At 41.2% G+C, this 24,231-nt stretch overlaps 1 long non-coding RNA gene across 2 annotated transcripts in view; it reads right to left on the reverse strand.

Annotated features, from left to right (window-relative positions):
- Window positions 1-24,231, reverse strand: part of LOC146063481 (uncharacterized) — a 96,201-nt gene that overhangs the window by 47,286 nt on the left and 24,684 nt on the right. For both annotated transcript variants that reach the window (XR_014471584.1, XR_014471583.1), the window contains exon 3: window positions 14,175-14,311. This is a non-coding gene — a long non-coding RNA (uncharacterized LOC146063481). The remainder of the gene's footprint in view (window positions 1-14,174; window positions 14,312-24,231) is intronic.

Raw genomic sequence — 24,231 nt, forward strand, 5'->3', positions numbered from 1 at the left:
TCCTGAGTTCATGTTTAGTTGCTTGTTGCCTGCCCTGACCCCAGATCATATTTTTACACTTTGTGTCTGCTACTTGCACTGACCTTGGATTACTGCACATAGTAACTATTTTTTTAAATCTTTTATATTATACCTCAGCCTATTTATAAATGTATGCCATTCTACCTATTAATCTAGTCCACCAGAATCCTTCACATCATGTTCTTACTTAACTCTTTGTAGACTGATTTCTAGTGTTTTCTCCATTATACATTTATCATGATAATACTGTAAACTAATAAACCTTTATAATCTGAAGTTGAAGATCTGTGGCCATCAAAGAATCATTAGGGACTTAAGGTTTTATGGGAAAGGCCGCAGCTATATTTCAAGACCACACAAAGAACTTATACTCTATGGTGCTAACAGTGGCGTAACTATAAATTTTGCACCCCCCTGGCAAAAAGTTTGAGACACAATGACGTCACACTCATAACAGAGAAGCTGAAGCAGGATAGAGTCACATACACTGCTGCTTCTCTTGGCTCCAACGCATCCCAGGCCACCCTAGCATGTCCATCTGCCCGCCCATCCTTATACAGTAGCCAATAGCCGGCTCTGTGTACAGTCAATTAAATCAGTGGGGGGATATGTCATCTCTGCCATGGCTGCACCCGCGCTGTGGCTGACTCGCCTCCAGTGCTCAGCCAGTGGGCAGCGGCAGGCAGCAGCATGCCAGTGCGTCCAGCGGATGCTGGCGCCCACACAGACCCCGTTGCCACTTGCTCCCACAAGCGGCAGCTGGGGCTGCCTTACAGTAGTTACACCACTGGGTGCTAACTACAGGTGCATACACACTAAACGATGTATGCAGTGAACAATTTCCTTGAACTTCCTTGAACTTCCCCCAGTTTCCTGGAAGAACAATATTGTGCATGAACGGTGAACAACGAACGATCTAGCCAGAGTTTATACTGTAGCTTTTTGTGAAAGAAATCCAAAATTAACCTGCATGGGTACGCTGGCAGACCGATGCCTGCCAGGGGTGCATGGCTGTTGTCACATGACACTGAAAGAAATAAAAGTCAGTTCAGATTGACTTTTATTTCCAAAGGGGAGAGAATTCTCTTGTCCATCTAAGAAGTATTTTGTCAGAAAGAGTGAACTAGAATAAGGCCCAATATCAGGGGGGAATCCCAGGGGGTATCCCAGGGGGAGAGCCTCTGTCTTACTAGTGTTTAATTTATAGAATGAGACTTCAGCGTAATCCTGTAAACCCCCGTGAAGAGCAGGAAGAGAGTTTTCAGGATCTAAACTACATAATAGGACATCATCCACAAAAAGGCTAATTTTATGGGATAAGCTACCAATTACTGGGCCTTTAATAGAGTCATTACATCTAATACATTCAGCTAGAGGCTCAACCGCCAAAGCAAAGATTAAAGGAGAAAGCGGGTACCCCTGTCGGGTACCATCAGAGATCTTGAAGCCTGAAGAAGTGCATCCGTTTGTGAAAACCTTAGCAGAGGGACAGGAATAGAGAGTGAAGATTGAGTCTAGTATCAGTCTCTGGAAACCAAATTTTTCTAAGGCCGCTTGCATGAATCTCCAGTACAACCTATCAATAGTTTTGGACTAATGTTTGGGGTTTCCCTGGTTTAGGGATGGTGATGATAAGGGATTCTAACATTTCAGAGGGAAAGTGTTTTGCCAAGGAGGTCTCACTGAAAACTTTGAGTAGCACTGATGACAACTGGGCTTTGAAGCAATAATTCCTTTTAACAGTACTAGTAATCTTTCAATCAAGAAAAATAATTTCTGAATTTTATGTTAATATGATAATGCTAAATAATAGTTACAATAATGCAATAAATTATTGTACCTTTAATGCCTATTACGTCTGTTAAATACAAGACACCATGAATGCCAGCATTTGCATGGTTGCATTAAAGGCTCCACCACAACACTGTTGATGTGACTGTAACATTCAGGAGCATAACTTGAACTTTGTGGACCCCGTAGCAAATTTTTGAAAGGGGCCCACACACAAGTCACTAGGGAGAGGCAGAGAGTGAGAGTGTGTGATGCCGCCCATATGCACGCTGCATTTTTAACTAGATCGCTTGACATCTAGTTCAAAATGCATGTGATATACTATAGAATCATGCATTTTGAACAAAATGCGATGCATGGAATGTGCGAAGCGCATCACCTCACACAGTACACAATGTACCGTGTATGGGCAGATTAAGGTAGAGGCATGGAGTGAGAGAAGGCGTGAGCAAGAAACAGGGAGTAAGAGAGTGTGAAGTAGAGACAGGGAGTGAGAGATGGTGTAAGGGAGAGACAGGGAGTCAAAGAGGGTGTGAGGAAGAGACAGGGAGTGAGAGAGGGTGTGAGGAAGAAACAGGGAGTGAGAGAGGGTGTGAGAAAGAGACAGGGTGTGAGAGAGGTTGTGAGGAGGAGACAGGAAGAGAGAGAGGGTGTGAGGAAGAGACAAGGAGCGAGACAGGGTGTGAGGGAGCAAGAGATGGTGTGAGGGAGAGACGGGGAGTGAGAGAGTGTGAGGAAATGACAGGGAGTGAAAGACTGTGCAAGGGAGAGACAGGGAGTGAGAGAGGGTGTGAGGGAGAGACATAGTGAGAGAGAGTGTGAGGAAGAGATAGTGAGCGAGAGAGGGTGTATGGAAGAGACAGTGAGTGAGAGAGGGTGAGGTGAAGGTGGTGGTTATTTAGGGGAGAGGGATAGAGAGCAGGTTTTTAAAAGGCATCACTTTTCTCTCATAATCCCCCTCCTCCACTCCCCAGTACAAGCGGCTTGTGTAAATCTGGCAGTGGCACCACTCAACAGCAGACACTGCTGGGTCTCCTATTCACAGTCAGAGGCGTGTATCCTGGCATCCCGGCAGTGGGCTCTAGGGAGGCAGTGGTCCATGAGTCTCCATAGTAGAGACTGCACCAGAGTCTGCAGGGCAGCGGCAATGCCAGGGTCTGCAGAGCAGAGGCTGCGCCAGGTTCTCCAGGCAGTGGCTGCTCAGGATCTTTTATCATGCGCTGGGTCTTTCATCATTCCAGTGCGCTGTGCAGGAATTTGTGCATCTTGCACTGCGTCTGGTTACCAGTGGTCTCCCTGCTCCAACTCTGACACAAGATACAGGCGCAGCCACTGCCAGTGGCTCATGCTGTACTATTTAAAAAACAAACTAAAAAAACAAACTAACAGGTACACAAAAACAAGGGGGTCCAGTTTTTACTTAGTCCCTAGATTTACTCGACAGTCGATGCTCCTTGTTGTTGTGGTCTTTACGATGGCTCTGGTGGTCATCTATATTCTTTTCTAGCCAGCAGCTTCTCTGGCGATGTAAAGCAGTTCCATAGCCTGAAAACCGGCAGCTCTGTTGGCATCTGCATACAAACATGAATTAAGCCCACAGTGTGTAACATCGCAGCAGTAGGGCACCCCAGCCCACACTTTGCAAGCTCAATACATTGTAATATGTGACTGTTTCTCATTACTACTGTTTGGCATTGATTACATGTGACTTGAAGCTGTACACATTCATGTGCTTAGCAAGAGGAGCCTGCTCCCTCTGATCACTTGCTGATTAAGAGAAGCACTAGCTACACTGGCTTATATTGGCTTATTTAGGGAACACAGTACTAATATTTGCAATGTATGCTCATTGTACAGACATTTATCAGCAGGCGCTCTAACACAAGTACTTGATACTACTAATTTCTGAGCCACTTTTAACATTAGTTCTTGTTATTACTAACACACTGACTCACAGAAAAAGCATTTATTTTGTGCCGACAGCTCATATTTTTATATTTTGATTTTATTATACTGTCCTATATTTAGGGCATGTTCTACTGTGTTCATGTGTACTTTAATGTCAATAAGTTTAAATGTATTTGTTTCTTAAACCAGCACTTTCTCCTATTGTCCTTTGTGTTTTTCTGTCTTAGCTCCTATTTGTGTTGTGTTTTAAAAATAACATTTAAAAAAGTATGTGCTATTGTAAGGTTTCATAACATTTTATTTACAAACCTACAAATGGATTGCCCAATATGACCACCAGATTGTCAAAATAATCATTATCATCATCATCAATCCTATTAGGTGCCAGTGTGACATCAAAATATATCTCTAGCTTAATTTTACTTTCCATATGTCATACAGGAACCAAACTGCTCTATATAGCTAGGGACCAAAGAGCTGACAGAAAAACATGGATTTTACTATTTTTTATTTATATCAACCATATTTATATACTTGTATCATTTATATAACCAGTACATTTCAAAAATAAAAGCTGGCTACAATTAGTGAGGTTTTTTTGGTTGTTTTTGTATTACAACATGGAATCGTTAATGATAATGTTGTCATCTGACACATGACACAACTATGTTTCATCTCATTTCTGTGGCAACTGAACACCAAAGCACATGAATGAAAGTCCCGTGTTATAGTCCCAGTGTGTCCTGTAAGGTGTTGCAGACTTTAACACTCACTTGTTTTCTACTGTTAGGCTGGCTCCACCCCTCTAATACCTAGCAACACCAAGTGGTCAATACTTGTACTACTTTAGTCTACTTTAGCAACACAGTTTTTATTATTATTATTATTATTATTATTATTATTATTATTCGGAGATCAAGTCCCATATAACCATTATATGGTTCCAATATATCCAAGGGATATGGGTACCCACAGTTAAAAATAACTCTTCTAGTGTATCCCTTATTTGTTCTTTATATAAGAAATGCACACATCCGCTTTACCAACTTTTGCTGGACCATCCTGAGCTTCCAGGAGTTGTCTACTGGATTAATTTTCATAAATTTGGCTAATTTGGTTACATTTAGTGGATCAAACCAGGGAACTAGGGCTTGATATATTTGACCTGCATTCATTGCTACTAAATATCATCATTTAGAAGACAGCATTTAATTTGTGCACTGTACTTTCTAAAACATAAGTCCTATTAAAAGTATATGGTGATAATAATACATACATATGTAGGTCATAAAAACTTGTAAAATATGAGTTATATCAAACTTTGGCAATGTTGGGTTAATGGGATAAATATAAAAGTCTGCAACTGCAGGCATCAGCAGGTTCCTTTTTGGTCTGCTCAATTTTTTTAAATATTGGCCATGAACACCAAGATTCCTCAGCCTGCTGACGAATGTAGATCGAAAGGAATTACATTCACTCCAATGACTGGAAGCTCAACTCAATTGTGCAATTTGCACAACGTTATTGAACAAAAATGTTGGGTGAAATTTAATAGGAGGAGAGATTCAGAAAGTGAGAGATTTTGGTAAGAACTCTCCATTTTTTTTAAAGCGGCAATCATTTACACTTCAAAATCACACTGGTTTTGCAGTGTAAATGATTGCCACTTTAAAAAAACTGGAGAGTTCTTACCAAATCTCTCACTTTCTGAATCTCTCATCCTATTTAATTTCTCCCATTGTGTCTGACTCATGATACGTTTGATCTGCCTTTCTATGTCTTGGCCTATACTTCTTTTTAGCAAAGAAGAAATACTGTATACATTTCTGCATGTGCATCACTTTTTTTTTTATTGGAACCTGTTTTTGTGGCTTATAGGAATGACATTGTAGCTATGGCTAATTAGTATCTGTCTCAAGAGTGTTTTGTTTTTAATGTCAATGCCATTTTCAATGTAATATTAACAGTGACATATGTAAAATGAGTCATTTAATAAGAGATTTAGCAATATCCATAAAAGACCTCTTCCTTTTTGTTGCTCCAGCTGCAAGGCCATCTATCTGGTACTGTAGTAGTAGTACTAGTACATTTATTTATAAGGCACCACAAGGTGTCCGCAGCAGCGTACATAGCAAACAAAAAAACTAATTACAAGGTAACGTACAGGGTGTGTTGATAAAATACAACAAAAATAGGGGTCTAGCTGGAAGAACTAATATCAGCATCAGTTCTGAAGTAGGTGTCGAAATTGTCGAGGAGACTGAAGATGAAGTAGAGGAAGGGAAGAACAGGGCAGGAGCACTGGTGAGGTGAAGAGGTAGGGTGAGTATGTGAGGAAGGAGGGCCCTACTCATAAGAGTAAACAGACTAAAAGGAGGTGGGTGGACGAAAGAAAAACAATAGGATAAGTAGGAATGGATGGGAACGGATGGAGGGGTAGGGTAGGCAAGATAAGAGGAGCAAAAGAGGTTAGGAGGAGGAGGGATAGGCTAGTCGGAAGAAGTGGGTTTTGAGGGAGCGCTTGAAGGAGGTAAGGGAATCAGAAAGCCTCATGGGCGGTGGGAGGTTGTTCCAGTGCAGGGGGCAGTGCGAGAGAAGTCTTGAACACGGGAGTGGGAGGAGGTGATTAGGTGAGAGGTCAGTCGGCAGTCGGCGGTGGAGCGAAGATGACGGGAGGGAATGTGGATAGAGATCAGTGAAGAGATGTAAGGAGCGGTGGAGGAGGAGAGAGCCTTGTAAGTGGTGGTGAGGAGTTTAAAGAGAACTCAGAAAGGAATGTGGAGCCAGTGAAGAGATAGACAGAGGGGGGAAAGGTGGCTCTGGCACAGCAGAGAACATGTAGTCTTTGCACTCTTCTGGGTATGCATCATCTAATAGCCTGATTGATGGAAAAATGGGCAATCAGTTGGAAAATGTATCGGGAAAGGCGCTCAAGTTGCTGATACTGGTATTGGGGAGGACAAAGCATCACAAGGGTCCCCAAAGGAAACAGACCCTCACATCACACAATGGTAAACTGACCCCTTAAAGAATCAAGACAGAGAAGAAGACCCTCTGCATCTAACTCACCTGCTTGAGAGCATAGAAATGTAAAAAGAAAACTTACTTTTTTATGTTTACTCAATTGTTTGATAAATATTCCAGGCTTCTGTTCTTTGCTTCCATTTATCACTGTAATATAATTTAAAAAAAACTAACTTTATTGCACATTCCTTCACTATAAAACATTAGGCACCTCAAGCTAAATGTAGAAAATATCACCTAGAAGAAGCTGAAGTGCATAGAATTTCTACTTGCTACAGTATATGCACATTTATATCTACAATGCTATATTACAGACGGGAAAAACTCACATGGTCTAGTTCACAGGATAATTATTAATAGACAAATGTAATCAATATTCTATCATTATGAACATTTGAACATTGGTCAAAGCTACAAAAAGACATTAGAGGACATTCATGTATGCATCACAATCCTAATTTTTAATAATTATGTGATAAGTATTTTTTGCTTAAATTCTCAAAGTAAAAATAAAGATCTTGATGCAAATGTATCTGAATGGGCTCTGAAAAGACCATTTGTAGCAAAAAAGCTGGAAGCAGTGTAATAGCGTAATACCATCTCACTGCTTTCTGGTTCAGGTCTCCGCAGCCACTAATGACCATTGAATAGGACATGTGTCATCAGGGGGCTGACAGAGTGCAAGTTAGAGTCTCCCATCTGGAAATGTATGTGAGTTAGTAGCCAATATTCTTCACATTTCAGAGTTTGGTAAATCTGACAGCTTTGCTGTCCCCATAGAAAATAATGGGGGCAATGGCTGCCCAAGAAGTCTGCTCAGTGCTCCATGAGGATATTTTATATTTGTGGGTATCCCACTAAACTTTGTGTTTTTAAGACTATCCCACAAATATTATTTGATATATAGGCTCCTTAAGTGTGTAAAAGTAGTTTATAATGTATATAAAGTTAGTTTTTTCACTTTAATGCTTTTTATTGTTTTTTAAAAGAGAAATGCCACGTACATCCAACCACAATCTTTGCTTTACATTTACAATACGTTGTTGCTATATGGTGGGTGCTATATGTTGTTTTTCACAGATCTAATGAGCCCACCCAACAACTTGACTAACGGTATTGCATATTACAAGTTGCACTGTGATATGGCGCACATGGCGAATCAATACACACATAAAGAGGTCAGAAAAACCTTATCAAATAATAATAATACATTTACATAAAACATTTTGTGGACAACGATGCACCTATTTGGAAGACATTATCTTTACACATAATACGCCAGACTTATGAGCCCCCGGGGGCATAGACAGGCGGTTATCCAAGAGGCTAATTTAATTACATGGACATATATAGACAGCGGTTACTCTCCTTTGTATAGTGGCCGCTAGCAGGTCAGACCAGAGTTGCACTTAGACTCCTTCCCCCATATAGCTTTTCTTGCTTATTACTATAGAGCAAACAACAAAAAAGGCATAAAATACCAGTTGATTAAATGATGATTATAACCAATTTACCCACTCTATAGTCATACTTTATATTTTTATACTATAATATTAGTGAACAGTGTTGATGAGCGTGTTATATTTCCATCTTTTGTGGACACATTAATACAAACAGTGTTTACATTACCATATTGACTGTGCTGTTATTTATACTCTTAAACCTATTTAACTTAAATTAAATTCTATTTTCGTGTGGCTTGACATAAGCCATTTGTGCTAGATTCAAGTGTAGTTACTTAAACGATTCCTACACAAATATATGCGTCTTTCGTGAGTTGCTGTGAAATTAACCAATAATATCCAAGCTGCAAATGTCAGGCCCTTCCTTGGAGAGCCATGACCTCGCTATCAGTAGCTTGGCCAGTGCACATAAATTAGTTACATAAATTCTATTGTGATTATCAATTGTGTTACCCATATGAACACTTAACACACAACCATTACAATCCAGTGCTGACCCGGGGATGCCCGTGCTTATCAAAATTTGTTGCACCTTCTCCTAAAATGCCACAAGGACTACACATCCCCGGGATAGATGCCAAAAAGAGCCTGATTCGCGCTTGAATTTGGGGCATAATGACGAAGCAAGGCTTCCTATTTTAACCAGCCTCGAGGTGGACATATAGGACCTATGAAGAAAGACAGTTGCACTTGTTGTACCATTATTGAATTTGTCGTAGAATGGACTGAGGTCATAGCCATTCTCCATTCTTCATCATTCAGAGGGCCTACATCCGTCGACCATTTTTCTTTAAGCTCTACCAGCCCATCGTCGAATTTAGCTGCCACCAACAGGTTATACAACCTTGATACACCCTTCCTTTTGCTACTCACTTGCAGGGCTTTTTTTATAGGCGAAACAGAGAAGCATACCACGGAATTCTTGAATTGGATTTCAAGTGCGCTTCTTATTTGCAAAAATCTAAAAAAAAATGTCTGGGGAGATTAAATTCTAACACTAATTGCGTAAACGACTTCAGAATACCCTGTTCATAAAATTGACTGATATAATTTAGCCCATAATGCCCCCAGATCTTGTCTGGTTGGAGAACCTTCAGCTCCTTCAAAAATTTGTAGTCTGATAAAGGATGCTCAACCTCTATATCGGAAAATTTAACTATTTTATTTGCTTCCCTCCAAATCTTAACTGCTTGTCTTACCAACTGTGGGTCATTTCGGGATACACTACCCGTCAAAAGTCGTTGCAATGGGGTAAAGCTTGAATTTCCCTGTGTTACCAATAGTTTAACTATTCCACTGTCCATATTTTCCAACACCCAGTCATAAAGTTAGTTTTTTAAAAATACTTTATTTTATCATTTTACCAATTCCCTGGCTGCCCAAAAGAAAGTAGGTCTCAAATTCAAATAACGTAGAACATCTTATTTTTACTATGAGTCTGGGTATGTCTTTATTTAATAATACTGTATATGCCCCTAATTCCCCATATAAAACACACTGTATTTTTTCAAGTTGCCTAAGCATAAGTTTAACCTACAGAGCAACATAAGATTACCGTGTAATCTCACAAGCAGACTTGATTTCCAACATTCAACCACATTTAAACTCAAGCATTCATATTCAATCATATTCATACACCTTTAGTCCAGATTCCATCAATAATTACAGATCAAATATTTCCCTTATCATTTTCTAGGTAGACTGTTGACTACAGTAACCTTGAGACCTTATTTTGTAGAAACACTCCAAAATGTCTGATCTTTATAATACATGCCTTCCTTTTGGACACAGAAGCCATTTAAACACAAATTTACAAAGTCAGCATTCTGTGTTAAATTATGGAGAATGGGTCTAATTCACGTTTCTATGTAAATGCAATTGCATTTGTGATTTTTTAGGCTACAGAACTAATGTAAACAAGTGTAGCTGCCACCCAAAGATGCCCACCAGAGCCATTGCAAACTCCATTGTGTACATATTTTCAGCCTATATGCAAGATAAAGCAACAATGAGGTTAAACATAGCCCTATGAAGCTACATAGCAGTATCAATGCAGGAACCATGCGTACATGCTTGCAGCTGATGGTGCCCTGAAAATGACCATGACACATCTGCATTTTGCCAACTACTTTCCGTAGACTTTTTGATAAAACCTGCAAACAGTCATTACTTTTCCATGAAATTCTCATTGTGAGCAGATTCACAGAAGCACCTTCGTACATGTATATTGTGACCACAGCACATGCACAATTGGATAATAACATGGCGAATGAGGTATCCTAAAACAGACAGTCCTTGTTTAATTCAGCCCTAACAGACATAGCAGTCTATTTGGGAACCCCGGCAGATCTTGGAGAAACGGCCAAGCTGGTCCATTTCAAATGAAACAGAGCTGTTAATATATTAACCTAATTAAGGTATGAACCCGAGTGTATGAATTATATGGTCATTTAAGGGTAACACCGAATAAGTTTTTCATCTAGTTATTTGCCACAATCTGTTCCTATGTATAGATGTATCTATGTGTGAAAATTGAGAGGCTCTTACGCTGACCTATGAGTGAAAAAAGCGATAGAGTAAGTCATTTAATTTCCACACTGATTATAATAAATTATAAACAAAAACCCAAAATAGATGCGGACTTAGGAATCGGAGAGTAATTTGTATTATTTCCCCTCAAACCAATGTACTGTTTTCACTAGATACCCTTGAACAAATTCTTTATAAGGACCTAACAAATAAACCAACTCATTGTAGACACTCCCCCTATCAAAATCGTTGGATTTGATTATAATGACATCCGGTATGTAATTGGACACCTTGAATTATGATTTTGTATCTTGTCTTTTCCATTTTTCACCTGTTTTTTTCCTTCACCTGTTTTCACCTCCATGTTTTATATTTCTTTGTGCAATATACTGAGAGAACAAGCCTGATTAATAATTATCATTCAACAAAATGTAAAGTTATGTCCGAAAAATAGCATTTTTAAAGAATTTTTAATGTATGTAGTAATTATCGTAAATGATTATCTGAAATGTATTTTTATATGTTCATAGCGAACCCCTGTATGTGAGTTTTTTTATTATATAAAGGTGTATCTATACTTTTACTTATTGTGTGCTGACTCCATAAAATATGTATACAACCTCTTGAAATGTCCATTTTTATTAGTTTCAATGCCTAACACACTTGTAAATGCTGTGATTATAATCTTTTTATTATTTTACAACCATTATATTATTATTATTTTATTACCAATAAATTATATTATTAATTGTAATTCCTAATTTACATTCCTTTTACATCCAGAACTCCACCATTTGTTTTAGCTTTTCTGTATTCTATATAGGGGATTTGACATTCCCCAGTGTGAGCTGTTTGGCACAACACCCCAGTAGGTGTCTGTTCTTTTTTGCCGCAGGTCAAAAAAACACCTTTTTTATACCCATTGTGCGCTGTCTCCATTTCTCTCTCCCCGAAACGGCGTAGACCATTAAAGTTTATTTCTGCACAAGTCCTGGAGTGACGCTTCACACTGCGTATTCTACATTGATGCACCCTAATTCGGGTGTATAGGAGCAGGCACCCAGGCCAGCACAAGCTCCCCCATGCTGAGGAGCAGTGAGTGCCGGCCATACAGTGACTCTATATATATATATATATATACACACAGTAACTGTCAGCGAAGAGGTTTGCAGTAAATATATATATATATATGTATATATATATATATGTATATATATATATACACAGTAACTGTCAGCGAAGAGGTTTGAAGTTAATTTATAGCTGAAGAAATGACTGTACTTCCTGTTCCGACACTCAGCATTCAGGCCATATTGCGGCACCTGCGCAGTATCATTTTAGTCACATATATATATGGACATACAAACACGGGCACACAACTGTAATATCATATATCCTTTTAGTACTTGTTAATGTGTTTAAATTATTGGACTTCAATTGCACTTGATTCTAAAAGTTAAAGGAATATATATACACAATAAATACCTCAGGGTATTATTAATTGTGTGCTTACATTTCACTTAAACAAAAAATAATGAAAACAAAAGTCAGTTGCTAAAAAAAATTATTTTCAAATTCCCTTTTTTAATGCATGTGGAGAATAATAATAATAAAAAAAGTCTTTTAGTAATCCATTCAGTGAATTTATTTTATAGACATATATGGTTAATTTTCCATGTTACTTCATTTAAATTGTATTTTTAATTAAGTCTTAACTTTCTCGTCTTTCTTGTTTCTTAATAGAATGTGATCTAAACAATGGTTTTGACTTCTTCCAGCTGAGCTAAATTATTTTATAAAAGGCTTGTAATTTATTTAATTCTTTAATTCTTCTTATCTGTAAAACACATTTGATGAAATCAAAAGACCAAAACAGAATACCAAACAAAGAAAAAGTGGAGAAAAATATATATTTTTATTATAATGCCATTGTTTTCATTTGAGCACCTTATTTTTCATGTAAGAGAATGCACGCTACTTCAGGGTAAGACAGAGATCAATGCTGAATGAATTACTTGCCACTGGACAGACTCACTTTAATAAGAAAAGAATTGATCCATTAAGCTAAACCTAATTCTTGACCGAAAATGGTCTGAAATTCTCTCTTTATATTCTTTGCTTCATAAAGACTTATAACGTAGAAGAAATAAGCTCGGGCTGAACCTAATACAATTAAAAGTGTTTTAGTTTAACTTTAAAAAATCCATCAACCTATTAATTCTTCTTATTAATATCAAGCAGGTCATGCATGTAAGATTTTATTGATAGGGTTGAATGGACTCATAAAATATACAATTGTTCTCCAATGTTGATGACACAGAAGTGCCAATGCATTTTAATTTATATTAGTTTATATTAATTCACCATGTAATAAAGAATCCTGGTGTTCCTTTCCTATAATATAGCTATTGACACTCTCTCTCTCTCTCTCTCTCTCTCTCTCTCTCTCTCTCTCTCTCTCTTTTTGGGCGGAATGTACAGTACATACCACCACTTATCATGCAGATATAATAGCATATGTACTAACATATGCTATTAGTATTAAAAGGGCTGCTCTTTTATTAAGAGCTGTCCTTTGTATAACGCACCGATCCCTGGATTTCCAGGTTTATGAGTCCATCTGCATATTCACAGAAAGACACAGCGGCTTTGGTGGATTCCGGGAGGGATCCAAACAGATCCTTGTATATCACAGATGCAGAAAGAAGACCAAAGGGCGGTATTCAATCCCAGATTTCGACTGTTGAAACGTCCCGACAGTCGGAATACCAGCCTGTTTTCTCCCAGCTTGACTGAAACTCAACAGCCAGAATTCAAAGTATAAATTAATTAAAGTCCAATCTGTTTTGTCAGAATCTGCCTTCAATGCTGCCTTCAAATATCGGGCGAGATAGAAAAAAAACCCATAGGCTTTTACAGGGCAACAGACATAGCTGACATTACCTTCCACACCGAAGGCCAGCATTGCCGGGCTTAGTGTATACATAAAATGTGGTAAAACCCCAACAGGTTAAAACCTGAAAATGCAGCACAGCATGCTATGCTCTTTCTATCACTGCCGAGTCCCACCATGGCCCATGGCCATGGCAAGTGAGTGTATGTACACAGGTAGATTATATGGACCAAGCGGTTGATATCTGGTATCAAATTCCTGTTTATATGTTCTATGACTATACACAAGAAAAATTAGTACTACTCTGCATATTTATTATCTCAGAACCACTACAATTTGCCTGCTAATGTGTGAGGTAAGGACAACAATATGTAGAGAAAGTGGTCTAAACATGTTAAATCTAATCTTAAAAAATGCACATAAGACTCAATTATGGATAAAGGTTAACTATGTTGTCAATAAAAAAACATTTAATAAATTATACCATAGGCAAAGTAAACACAGGGTACCCTGCAGTGACCAATCCATTAACAATGCACACTCACCTGTAACAGATAGAGTAGCATCACTTCATAAGTAGAGAAGTTTGATAAAATATCTGCCAATCAATGTGTCATACTACTTGACAGACTGGAGCTGGTCTGGAAAAGGTGCAATAAACCTCAAATCTGGAAGAACCATCCTAGTAAACATAAAATGCAGAGTAAAATACAAATAGAGTTCTAAATAACAAAAGTACATCCTACTAGTTTCTATAAGTAATAAAATTGCTAACGTATACCAGGGAATCTTGGTTTGTGAAGAATAATTAAAGGTTTACAGGGAATGCTGGATTTCGTATGAGCTGGTATATTGCCCATTTAGTATATGGTCATTAGGTCGACAAGCATTTGGTTGACCACTGAAGGTCAACATGGCTTAGGTTGAAACATGAAATAGGTTGACATGGCTAAGGTCTACAGGATTTGAAGGTCGACACAAATATTAGGTCAACAATGGCAAGGCCGTGGAAAGGTTGACATGCGTTTTTCACTGGGTTTCTTTTTGAATAGTAGAAAAGTTCACCAATCTACTTGCAAATAATTGAAAGGGTTTTGGGACACCCCTAAGGCAAAATCAGTGCCAAATACCAAACTGACAGAGGCAAGTGCAATGTGCCCACTTGATTTCTTATGATTTGCTGCCTACATGTACAACTTAAAGCATTTATAAGACATTCTGGTCATAGTGGCATCTCACAAATACTGTAGCTTGAATGGGTGGAAATTGGGGTATTCCCACATAATGTAAGAAAAGCCTCCCACAGATATGCTGTGAGTGTGAAGACTGAGGAGCGACCTCTTCTGAGTTGAGTATATGTGGAGGTTTCAGAATTTGTAGTGTAGTCTTGTGCAGTAAGCATGGCATATAGTTAGATGTTTCTCTAGTGAAGGTAGATGTATTTTTCTTGTGGCTTGCAGGGTGCCTGGAACAACACTCTGCCGCCAGCAGCACTACTGCACAGCTGCACAAATCCAAGAAGGGATGATCTGGGGTGGCCCTTTGTAACATGTGTGGCTACTTGTAGCGTCCATAGAACAGTTCCGGCAGTGCACTACTTCCCCCGGGCTGGTGGCCTTGCCCCCTAAGTGTGATGCCATGACATCACTGTGCACACTGCTGCCCCGTTACAGTACTAGTAGTTGCTTAGAGGCGGGTGACTCAGAATACAGGCAGATGTTCACATATGTCTGCCGATTGCTGAAACCAGTTGACATTGCATCTGCATTATGTGCAACTCAGGTTCATAGTGTTGAGAAAACATCTTTTTACACCATTGTTAGCAGCAGCCACTGTAGAGGAGCTCCGCTCAAACAAATGCCAGATACAATCTCTGAACCAACAGCTATAATCAAATTAAAAATATATATATAATTAAAGAAAAACCTGGGAGATATATTCCGTGTCGGATCTTATAAGGCTAATAAACTCAATCACACAAAATAAAGTTAATGAATATGAGTATGGATTATCAGAACACCTTGAAACTGCTCACCATAATCAACCGCAGCAGGCCATCTCAATAATGCATGGTGCCTCAGGCAATATGGAAACCTGAGGTCCCTTCACTACAGCACATTAAATATATAAAATATAGATTTAAAAGTAAGCAAATTGAGGGTAGAATTTTAATTGAATGTGAGAAATTGATCAAATTTGCTGATGATTACACTGATATGTGAAAATAACAATGATTAATGTCTATGGAAATTATACTCACAGTACACTATGTTAATTAGTGTGCTCATAAAAAAATACAAGGATATTTGTTACCTACTATTGCTATATATCACAAAAAATGATACTTTCACTTGGACAAACTAACAAATGAAAAGATAAATTATTGTGAAGGCAACAAATGTGTTAAACAGGAGAACTTAGTGAGCTCCCTGGCTGGTTTAAGACAAGAGAGGTAAGCAATATCTCAAGGCCTTTACGATATTACTAGTCAGTGGCGTGCGGTGGGGTGAGGTTGGTGAGGCACAGCCTTTCCTGTCATACTAGCGCATATGCCGGCATTTTGAATTGATAAAGTATGTCAAAAATACAAATAATTTATAAAAAAAATCTTATTTTTATTATTCTAATCATTTTTATAGTCAAAACGCTGAAGTAAAAAGTCTGTGGCAGGTGAGGCTGTGCCTCACCTGGATACCTTTTCTGCACATCTCTTATCAAAACTCAGTGAATCTCTAGCAGTACTCACTGCTGAAAATGTGTATAATGCTGGTATGTACCCCATGGCTCATATATTGTGTGCATTTCTGGCTCTGGTACTTGCCTGGGACTCTTGAGCCATTTACCTCAACATACGTCCATGTTACTAGTACTGTAGATGAGCGCAGAACCCTGTGCTTTGGTTTTCTTTCTAAATCACCATAATGTTTTAGTTTTGCAAAACTACCTTCAAGTGTTTTGGATTTAGTCAGGGGGAAATTGGCAATAGAAGACACAGGGAAGGACCCTGGGGGGCTGGAATACATGTGTGGCTGCCTGCAGCTGTTAGAGGGTAAAGGTTGACAGACTGGGGTGTGGGTGTGTTAGGGGATGGAGGGTGGCATTTTGGTGATGTGAATGTGTAAGGAGGCGACATTTTGGAAATGGAAGAATCCTCCCACATTAATAGACTCTACCCTCTCAACAGACCCCGTCTCCATGAGTGCTGCGTCCAGTAATACCTGGGGCTTGTTTTTGGTCCCAGTTCACTTTTGGGATTAGTTTTAAATTGTGGGTGCTTTAAAAACTATGTAACTTCTCATGGACCTCTTTTTGTTCCCACCGTATTATAACCACCACCGTCATTTCCAGTCAATTTTCTCCACTTCAACACACCATACTCTGAAATGGCATCTGAAATAATGAGGGAGTTGCTCAAGATTCGGCTTTTAAATCCAGGGAAGACCCGACTTGAGACATGGTCCAATCGGATGCCCAAAAGTGATCCTAGCCAGGTTCTTGTTAGAGCCCCAAAATTTGGTTGTGTTTGGTTTTCAATTTCTAATATTAACCATTTGAGGGCCAATGTTGCTGTGGGCAAAATATCCACTAAAAATTGCAGTCTCACTCAGAGCGAGGCTTTTTTTGCAGTACAATATTTAACTAAACACAATTTTTTTTTTTAATTGAGTCTTTATTTAACTTTTTCAAATCATTAAAATACATACATGACTACAAATACAGAACACAACATACACATATACATACACTTACATATACATAGTCAGGGCTTGTGAACTTTCTACACATTAGGGCTACGCTAAGTGTTGGATATATTTAGTGCTTTAATTAAGGCACCTACTACCTGTTCCATAAAGGGGGGGATTGTTACTGACTACCCATGTCTTTGTTTAGGTTCTTCAGAACATTAACACACATATGCGACTGCAAAGTGTAAAAATACAAATACAGAACATTACAAATACCTACGCTTACAATTACCCAATTCGGGATTGTAAACTCTCTACACATTAGGACTACACAGTACGTTAGATATACTTGGTACTTTAGTTAGAGCACCTGCTACGAATTGGTGGGGTTTGTTACTAGCTACCCCTGCCCCCGCTATAGGACATTTTTTTTTTTTTTAGCCCCTGGCCTTGACCCTTACTATTCCATGGGGGATCCCAGGGGGTAGGGACTAACCATCTGATCGGCCGGCAGGTCATATTCCCTGTACGCACTATAGGTGACGGGCACGCTTTCTGGCTGCTATATGGGCCATTCAACTTGCGTACCTTACGGACTTTATTACTATCTTAGAATAAACGACAACCGTGTTCTGTGATTATGAACATACCACACTGTATATAAAAAGAAATCATTTGGAGAAGAATAATAAATATAATATAATATAAATATAAAAAAATAATATCATTTCAAATTCTACCTTAACCCATAGTGACTACTAGGACTCCACCTGGGTCCCCTTAAACGATAATCGGAGGAGACCTAGTCCCCTAAACTATTCGTGCTGAAAGTGCCTCTTACAAGCGAACAATATACAGTATACACCCTCTCTACCCCTTAAATTGGTAGTAAGAGGACTGGTGCCACACATTCCATATTAAATAAAATTTAGTGCTAAGGCCTTTGGAGGCATAATAAAATTTCTCGTGCTCAAAAGTGGTATTCACAAGATTTATCCATTCTGTAAACAATGGACCTTTTTCCGCCATCCAATAGCGTGCCACTATCACCTTGGCTAGTGCCACAAGGTGCGTCAATAGAGAACGACACTCTTTTGTGCCTATTTCCTCCTGCCAAAGCCCCATGATATAGTTGATATCAGAAAAGGCGACTTGTGTCACCCCCAGGTCCTTAAGGGCCAGGCCTACGTTGTCCCAAAAGCGGGCGACTTTGTTACACTCTCTTATAAGGTGCCAAAAGGTTGCCCCGTTCTCTCCACACTTGGGACATCCCTCGTTATCCAACCCTCCTATCTTTTTTAATTTAGTCGGGGTCATATAGGTCCTGTGTAAAATATTGAACTGGACCTGTTGCACCCTGGTAGAGTTTGTTACCTTTTTTGGGAGGGCTAGGATTGATGGCCAGTTATTCTCATTTATCTCGGGTATGTCCTGGGCCCATTTCAGTCTTAATTGGCTAAGTCCATCATCAGGCGTACATGCGGAGAGGAATTTATATAGTTTCGCCACCCCTTTCTGCATTGTTATCTTCCTAAGAAACACCTTAATGGGAGTCTCGGTTAGCCACCCATCACTTTCTCTTCCCCACCCATTTAGTGCACTCCTTAACTGAAGGAATCTATAAAACATAGATTGCGGCAACTCATATTCCGCCTGAAGCTGGGAAAATGATTTAAGAACCCTGTCCTGATAGAACTGACCTAATGCGCTTAGACCGTATTGGTGCCACAGTCTCCCCCCCTGCTGTCTCATCAACTCCTTCATTGAGGGGAAAAATGTAATGGATGCTTCAGGGTCCACTCCCTGCCATTTCTCCAGCCTACAGACTGCTCTCCAGATTTTTACGGCCTGGGATACAATAGGGGGATATTTACCCCAACAGGGGCTGGCGAGGAGTATTTGCAGGGACGTGGCACTGGGGTCGATGCAGCTAATTAGTTTACTTAATTCCAAAGTTTGCTCCTCAGGACCCACCCATGCCCTAAGATGTACCAGTTGGGCCGCATAGTAATACCTCTTAAAATTAGGGAGGGCCAGACCCCCTCCCTCACGGGTTCTACATAACGTCGCTAATTTTACTCTTGGGCGCTTATTCCCCCATATAAATGATGAAATTATGCTGTCCAAATTTCTAAAATATTCATCTTTGATGAAAAGGGGAGAATGTTGCAATTGATATAATATTTTGGGTAAAATTACCATTTTCAACATGTTCACCCGCCCCATTATTGAAAGAGGCAGTCTGGCCCAACACTTCAGTCTTGTCTTAATTTCCTGAATTGTTGCTACAATATTATCCCGTAAGAAGTCCTCGGTTGTCGCCGAGACCCTAACCCCCAAATATGTGAACCCTTGGACTTCTACCAATGGCCCATCTGGTGCCCTGTTGTCCCCCCCACTACTGTTGCCCGTGTATAACAGATTTGACTTACTCCAATTAACATTAAGCCCAGACAGTGCCCCAAATTGACTCAGAGAATTAATAACTACTGGAAGATCTTTATTTGGGTCTGCTAGTCCGACCAGTAGGTCGTCGGCATACAGTGATACCAAATTGTATCTTATGTCCCTACCGGGGTCGTATTGATGTATTTTTGCTCTTAGGAGACAGGCCAGAGGTTCGACAGCTATTGCAAAAATTAAAGGGGACAGGGGGCACCCCTGACGGGTTCCTCTGAATAATGAAAATGATTGAGACGTATACCCGTTGATGGAGACTCTGGCCCTGGGGTTTTTATACAGCAGTTTCAGCCACCGTACGAACCCTGGTCCAAACCCAAATGCGTTTAGAGTATTCCACAGGTATTCCCATTCGACGGAATCGAATGCCTTGTTTGCATCGAATGAGGCCACGGCTGCCCCTACTCCCTTCACCTTCATATATTGTATATATGTAAAGACCCTTCTAACGTTGACTGCCGCAGACTTCCCCCGCATAAACCCTGTTTGGTCCGGGTGTATAATGTCATGAATTACATTATTTAATCTATTTGCCAGGACCTTCGCAATGATCTTAGCATCTGTTGGCATCAGGGAAATAGGTCTATAGGAGTCAACGCTAGAAGGGTCCCTGCCCCTTTTGGGAATAAAAACTATGGAAGACTCCTTCATTGATTCAGGCAGTTCATCCCCCCGCACCAGCCCTTGGCAAAGGGCCACCACCCGGGGAGCTAATATACTACTAAATTTTTGGAACACCTCACCCGGAAGCCCATCGAGACCGGGAGCTTTGCCCCGGGGCAGGTTCCCAATTACATTTCCTATTTCTTCCAGGGTGAACGGGGCATCTAAGACTTCCTTGGCATCCGTACCCACCTGGGGGAGATTTAGCTCTGCAAAAAAATCCCTAAAGTCCTCCCTACCGTGGCTCTGAACCGATTGGTAGACTTTGCTGAAATGTGCCACAAATTCGTCTACTATTTCCACGGTAGATGTCAGAGTCTCCCCCTGGTCTGTCCGGATGCAAGATATAACACTGGAAGGCCTATCCATTTTCAGTAGTAGGGCCATATACTTGCCCGCTTTATCTGACCCCGCATACCCCTGGTGCGCCCGAGTGCCCAGTCTACGATAATTTACACCTTGCAAGTACTCCAGCCACTCTGTCTGCCGCCTTTGCCATTCGACCCTATCTGCTTCGAGATGGCTGGCCTGATATGTATGTTCTGATTCCAGAGATCGCGCCTCCAGTTCCCGCACCCTCTCACGGTGCAGCCCCTTGAGGCGTGAAATTCTCTTAATAAATATTCCCCGCAAGTAAGCTTTAAATGTGTCCCATATAACCACATAAGGTGCTGACCCCTCTTTAGCCTCAAGGAAGGCAAGAATTTCTTCCTCTATCTCCTGCTGGCTCAGCTGGGACAGCCAGAATGGCTGGAGCTTCCAGTGTCTACACCCTGTCGGCTCTGACATATCCAGATTCATAACCAGCGGGGAATGGTCTGATATTCCGCGTGCTTTATAGTCTATATCGATAATTTTATTTAATAGATTATCTGACACTAAGATCAAATCTATTCTCGAAAAAACTTTATAAGTGGCTGAATAACACGAGTATTGACGGGTTTCTGGATGTCTAATTCTCCAAGGATCTCGCCACCCAATCCCCTCGATAAATTCCGCGAATCTGGTTCCCCCTTTGCTGACCCTATCACTGGGCCTATGCCATCTGTCCAATAGGGGGGAAATAGTATTATTATAGTCGCCCATGCAAATTGTGTGGTTGAAGGGGAGGGAGGAAGTAAAATCCACGGCCTGTCTTAGTATTTCATATGAAAATGGGGGGGGAATGTACACCCCCAATAAACTAATCCCCACATGGTTAATGCTCGAGTCAATAAAGATGAATCTCCCTCCTGGGTCTATCCTTACTGCCCGGTATTCAAACACCACTGATTTTTTGACCAGGATAGAAACCCCTCTAGATGAGGAGGAGCAGGGAGCATGAAACGCAGTGCCCACCCAGGGACGTTTTAGGGCAGATAATCTGTCCCCACACAGATAGGTCTCCTGAAGGCAGATAATATCGGCATCCAAAGATTTACAGTAATTTAATACCAGGGACCTTTTTACCTTATCATTAAGACCGCGTACGTTCCAGGTTACCAGTTTAACCATCCCCCCCTTTATTCATTTTCAACCTCCCCTGCCATCCCCCTTTCTGCCACCGCTTCCCCCCTTTTTTGTACATATATCTCAACTTTGCCCTGAAATATGACATACTACCACTTTTACAGACAAAAACATTAATACGTTTACACATAAACATAACATTAACCCCGCCCCCCCCTCCCCCACCCTGTACTACCTATATCCCCCGGCGTACCTGGATCCCTACCCCACACCCAACCCCAGTACCCCGTACTTAGGGCCCAGAGAGCGATTGGTTAATGGCCACCATACTCGTGGCCGACCCTCCTCATACAGGATTTTATCTTCACATCATTACCCTTCCCCAACCCTCCCCCTCCCCCCCCCCCCCACCCGTACCCACACACAAGGATTAAACTAGTCATAAAGGACTACTGGTTGGCAAGTGGTTTCTTTCCAGGGTACGACCCATCCAGCCACTCTGCCACATCACCTGGGGAAAAAAAAAATTTAGTTGCCCCATTAACTTCAATCCTCAGTTTAGAGGGGTAAAGCATAGAGTACTTCAGGTTAAGCTCCCGGAGCCTCGCTTTGACCCCTCTAAACCTAGCTCTCTCCCGCTGAATTTCCACGGGGAAGTCCGGAAAGGCCGCAATTTTTTTGCCCAAATATCCAAAGTCTGCCTTATTTCTTGCCAACCGCAAGATACAGTCTCGATCCCGAAAGTTCAATACTTTAACAATCAGTGTGCGCGGGGGCCCCCCTGGAGGAGCAGGGCGGGTTGGCACCCGATGTGCTCTTTCGATACTGAATTGTGAGGAGAAGGCCTCCCTTCCAAATTCTTTTACCAGCCAGTCCTCAACAAACTTCTCTGGGGAGCTACCCTCTACTCGCTCATCGAACCCCACAAATCTAACGTTATTACGACGGAGCCTTCCTTCAAAGTCCGACATTTTGGTGCGCATATCCTCCATCTGTCCAGATAGGGCTTTCACTTGACTTTTGAGAGGGGCCACTATGTCCTCCAGTGAAGAGATCCTATTTTCTGCTTCAGTAACTCTCTCTCTAATAATTTGGGCATCGTGTCGCAACAATGAAATGTCAGATTGCACCTTATTTATCTGCTCCAGCAGACGAGACTCGCAGGTGTTTACTGCGTCCAGTACCTGCTGCAGGGTGACCTCTGCAGGACGGGGTTCGGGTGCACTTTTAGATGGAGTAGTCTGAGGGGTGTTCGGTTGTGAACTACTCCCTGCCTGATTCTGCGTGCGTGCATATTTTTCAAGACGGGCGGCCGCCGTATTTGTGCCTGTCTTGCCCATTCTGGTCTGCGCCACACAGCTGCGGGTACCCTTAAGGCCCATACACACTTGACGATTTTCACCTGAAAATCGGTGAAAAAAGGCGTTTTCACCGATTTTCACCTGAAAATCGCCCAGTGTGTATGCACAAGAGATTGCCGACTAGCGATGATGCGCGCTCCCGCATCATCGCTAGCAAAGTCTCTTGTCGGCTGGTTTTACTAGCATGTCTAGAGATGATGGATGGGTTTCCATCCATCATCGCTAGGTGTGTACGCTGCCACGGCCGCCGGGCTGAAAGATTAGCCACTTTCAGCCCGGCGGACCGCCCCGCTGCCTCCCCTTCTCCCTCCCTCTGCTCTGTCCCCCTGCTGTATATTTACGTTTAACGGTACAGGGAGTCGGGACTGGAGTCTGCCTGGCGCAGGTTGTCTGTCCGCCGCCGCCACATGGGGGAATATGTAGATCGCCGGGCGCAGGGTGTTAGTGTCACACAGAGCAGGGAGCCGGCTCTTCCGTTCAGCAGCCTATCCAGCTCCCCCGCAGCAGCACCCAAATATATAACACTGACACCAATGTCTATATTAGCCAGTAATATATACATTGCTGGCCCATGCCAGCAATGTATATATAACTGGTACCCCTGCCCACCAATGTTTATTTATATTAGCCAGTAATATATACTTTGCTAGCCCATGCCAGCAATGTATATATTACTGGTACCCCTGCCCACCAATGTTTATTTATATTAGCCAGTAATATATACATTGCTGGCCCATGCCAGCAATGTATATAATACTGGTACAACTACCCACCAATGTTTATTTTTATTACTGGTACCCACAGGGCCGGTGCAAGCAGGTTTGTGATGCTCCACGGGGTGGTGGTGATGCTGCTACCGCATCGCTCCATGGGGGACGGCGGGTGATGCAGCGAGGGCCGCTGCGTCGGTCTATGGGGGTGGTGGAGGGTTATGCGGGGAGGGTCACCGAGTTACGCCACAGGGAGGGGGGGCAGCCACCGAG

Source organism: Crinia signifera, chromosome 3 (genome assembly GCF_055691185.1).
Source record: "Crinia signifera chromosome 3, ASM5569118v1, whole genome shotgun sequence".
Classification (NCBI taxonomy): Eukaryota; Metazoa; Chordata; class Amphibia; order Anura; family Myobatrachidae; genus Crinia; species Crinia signifera.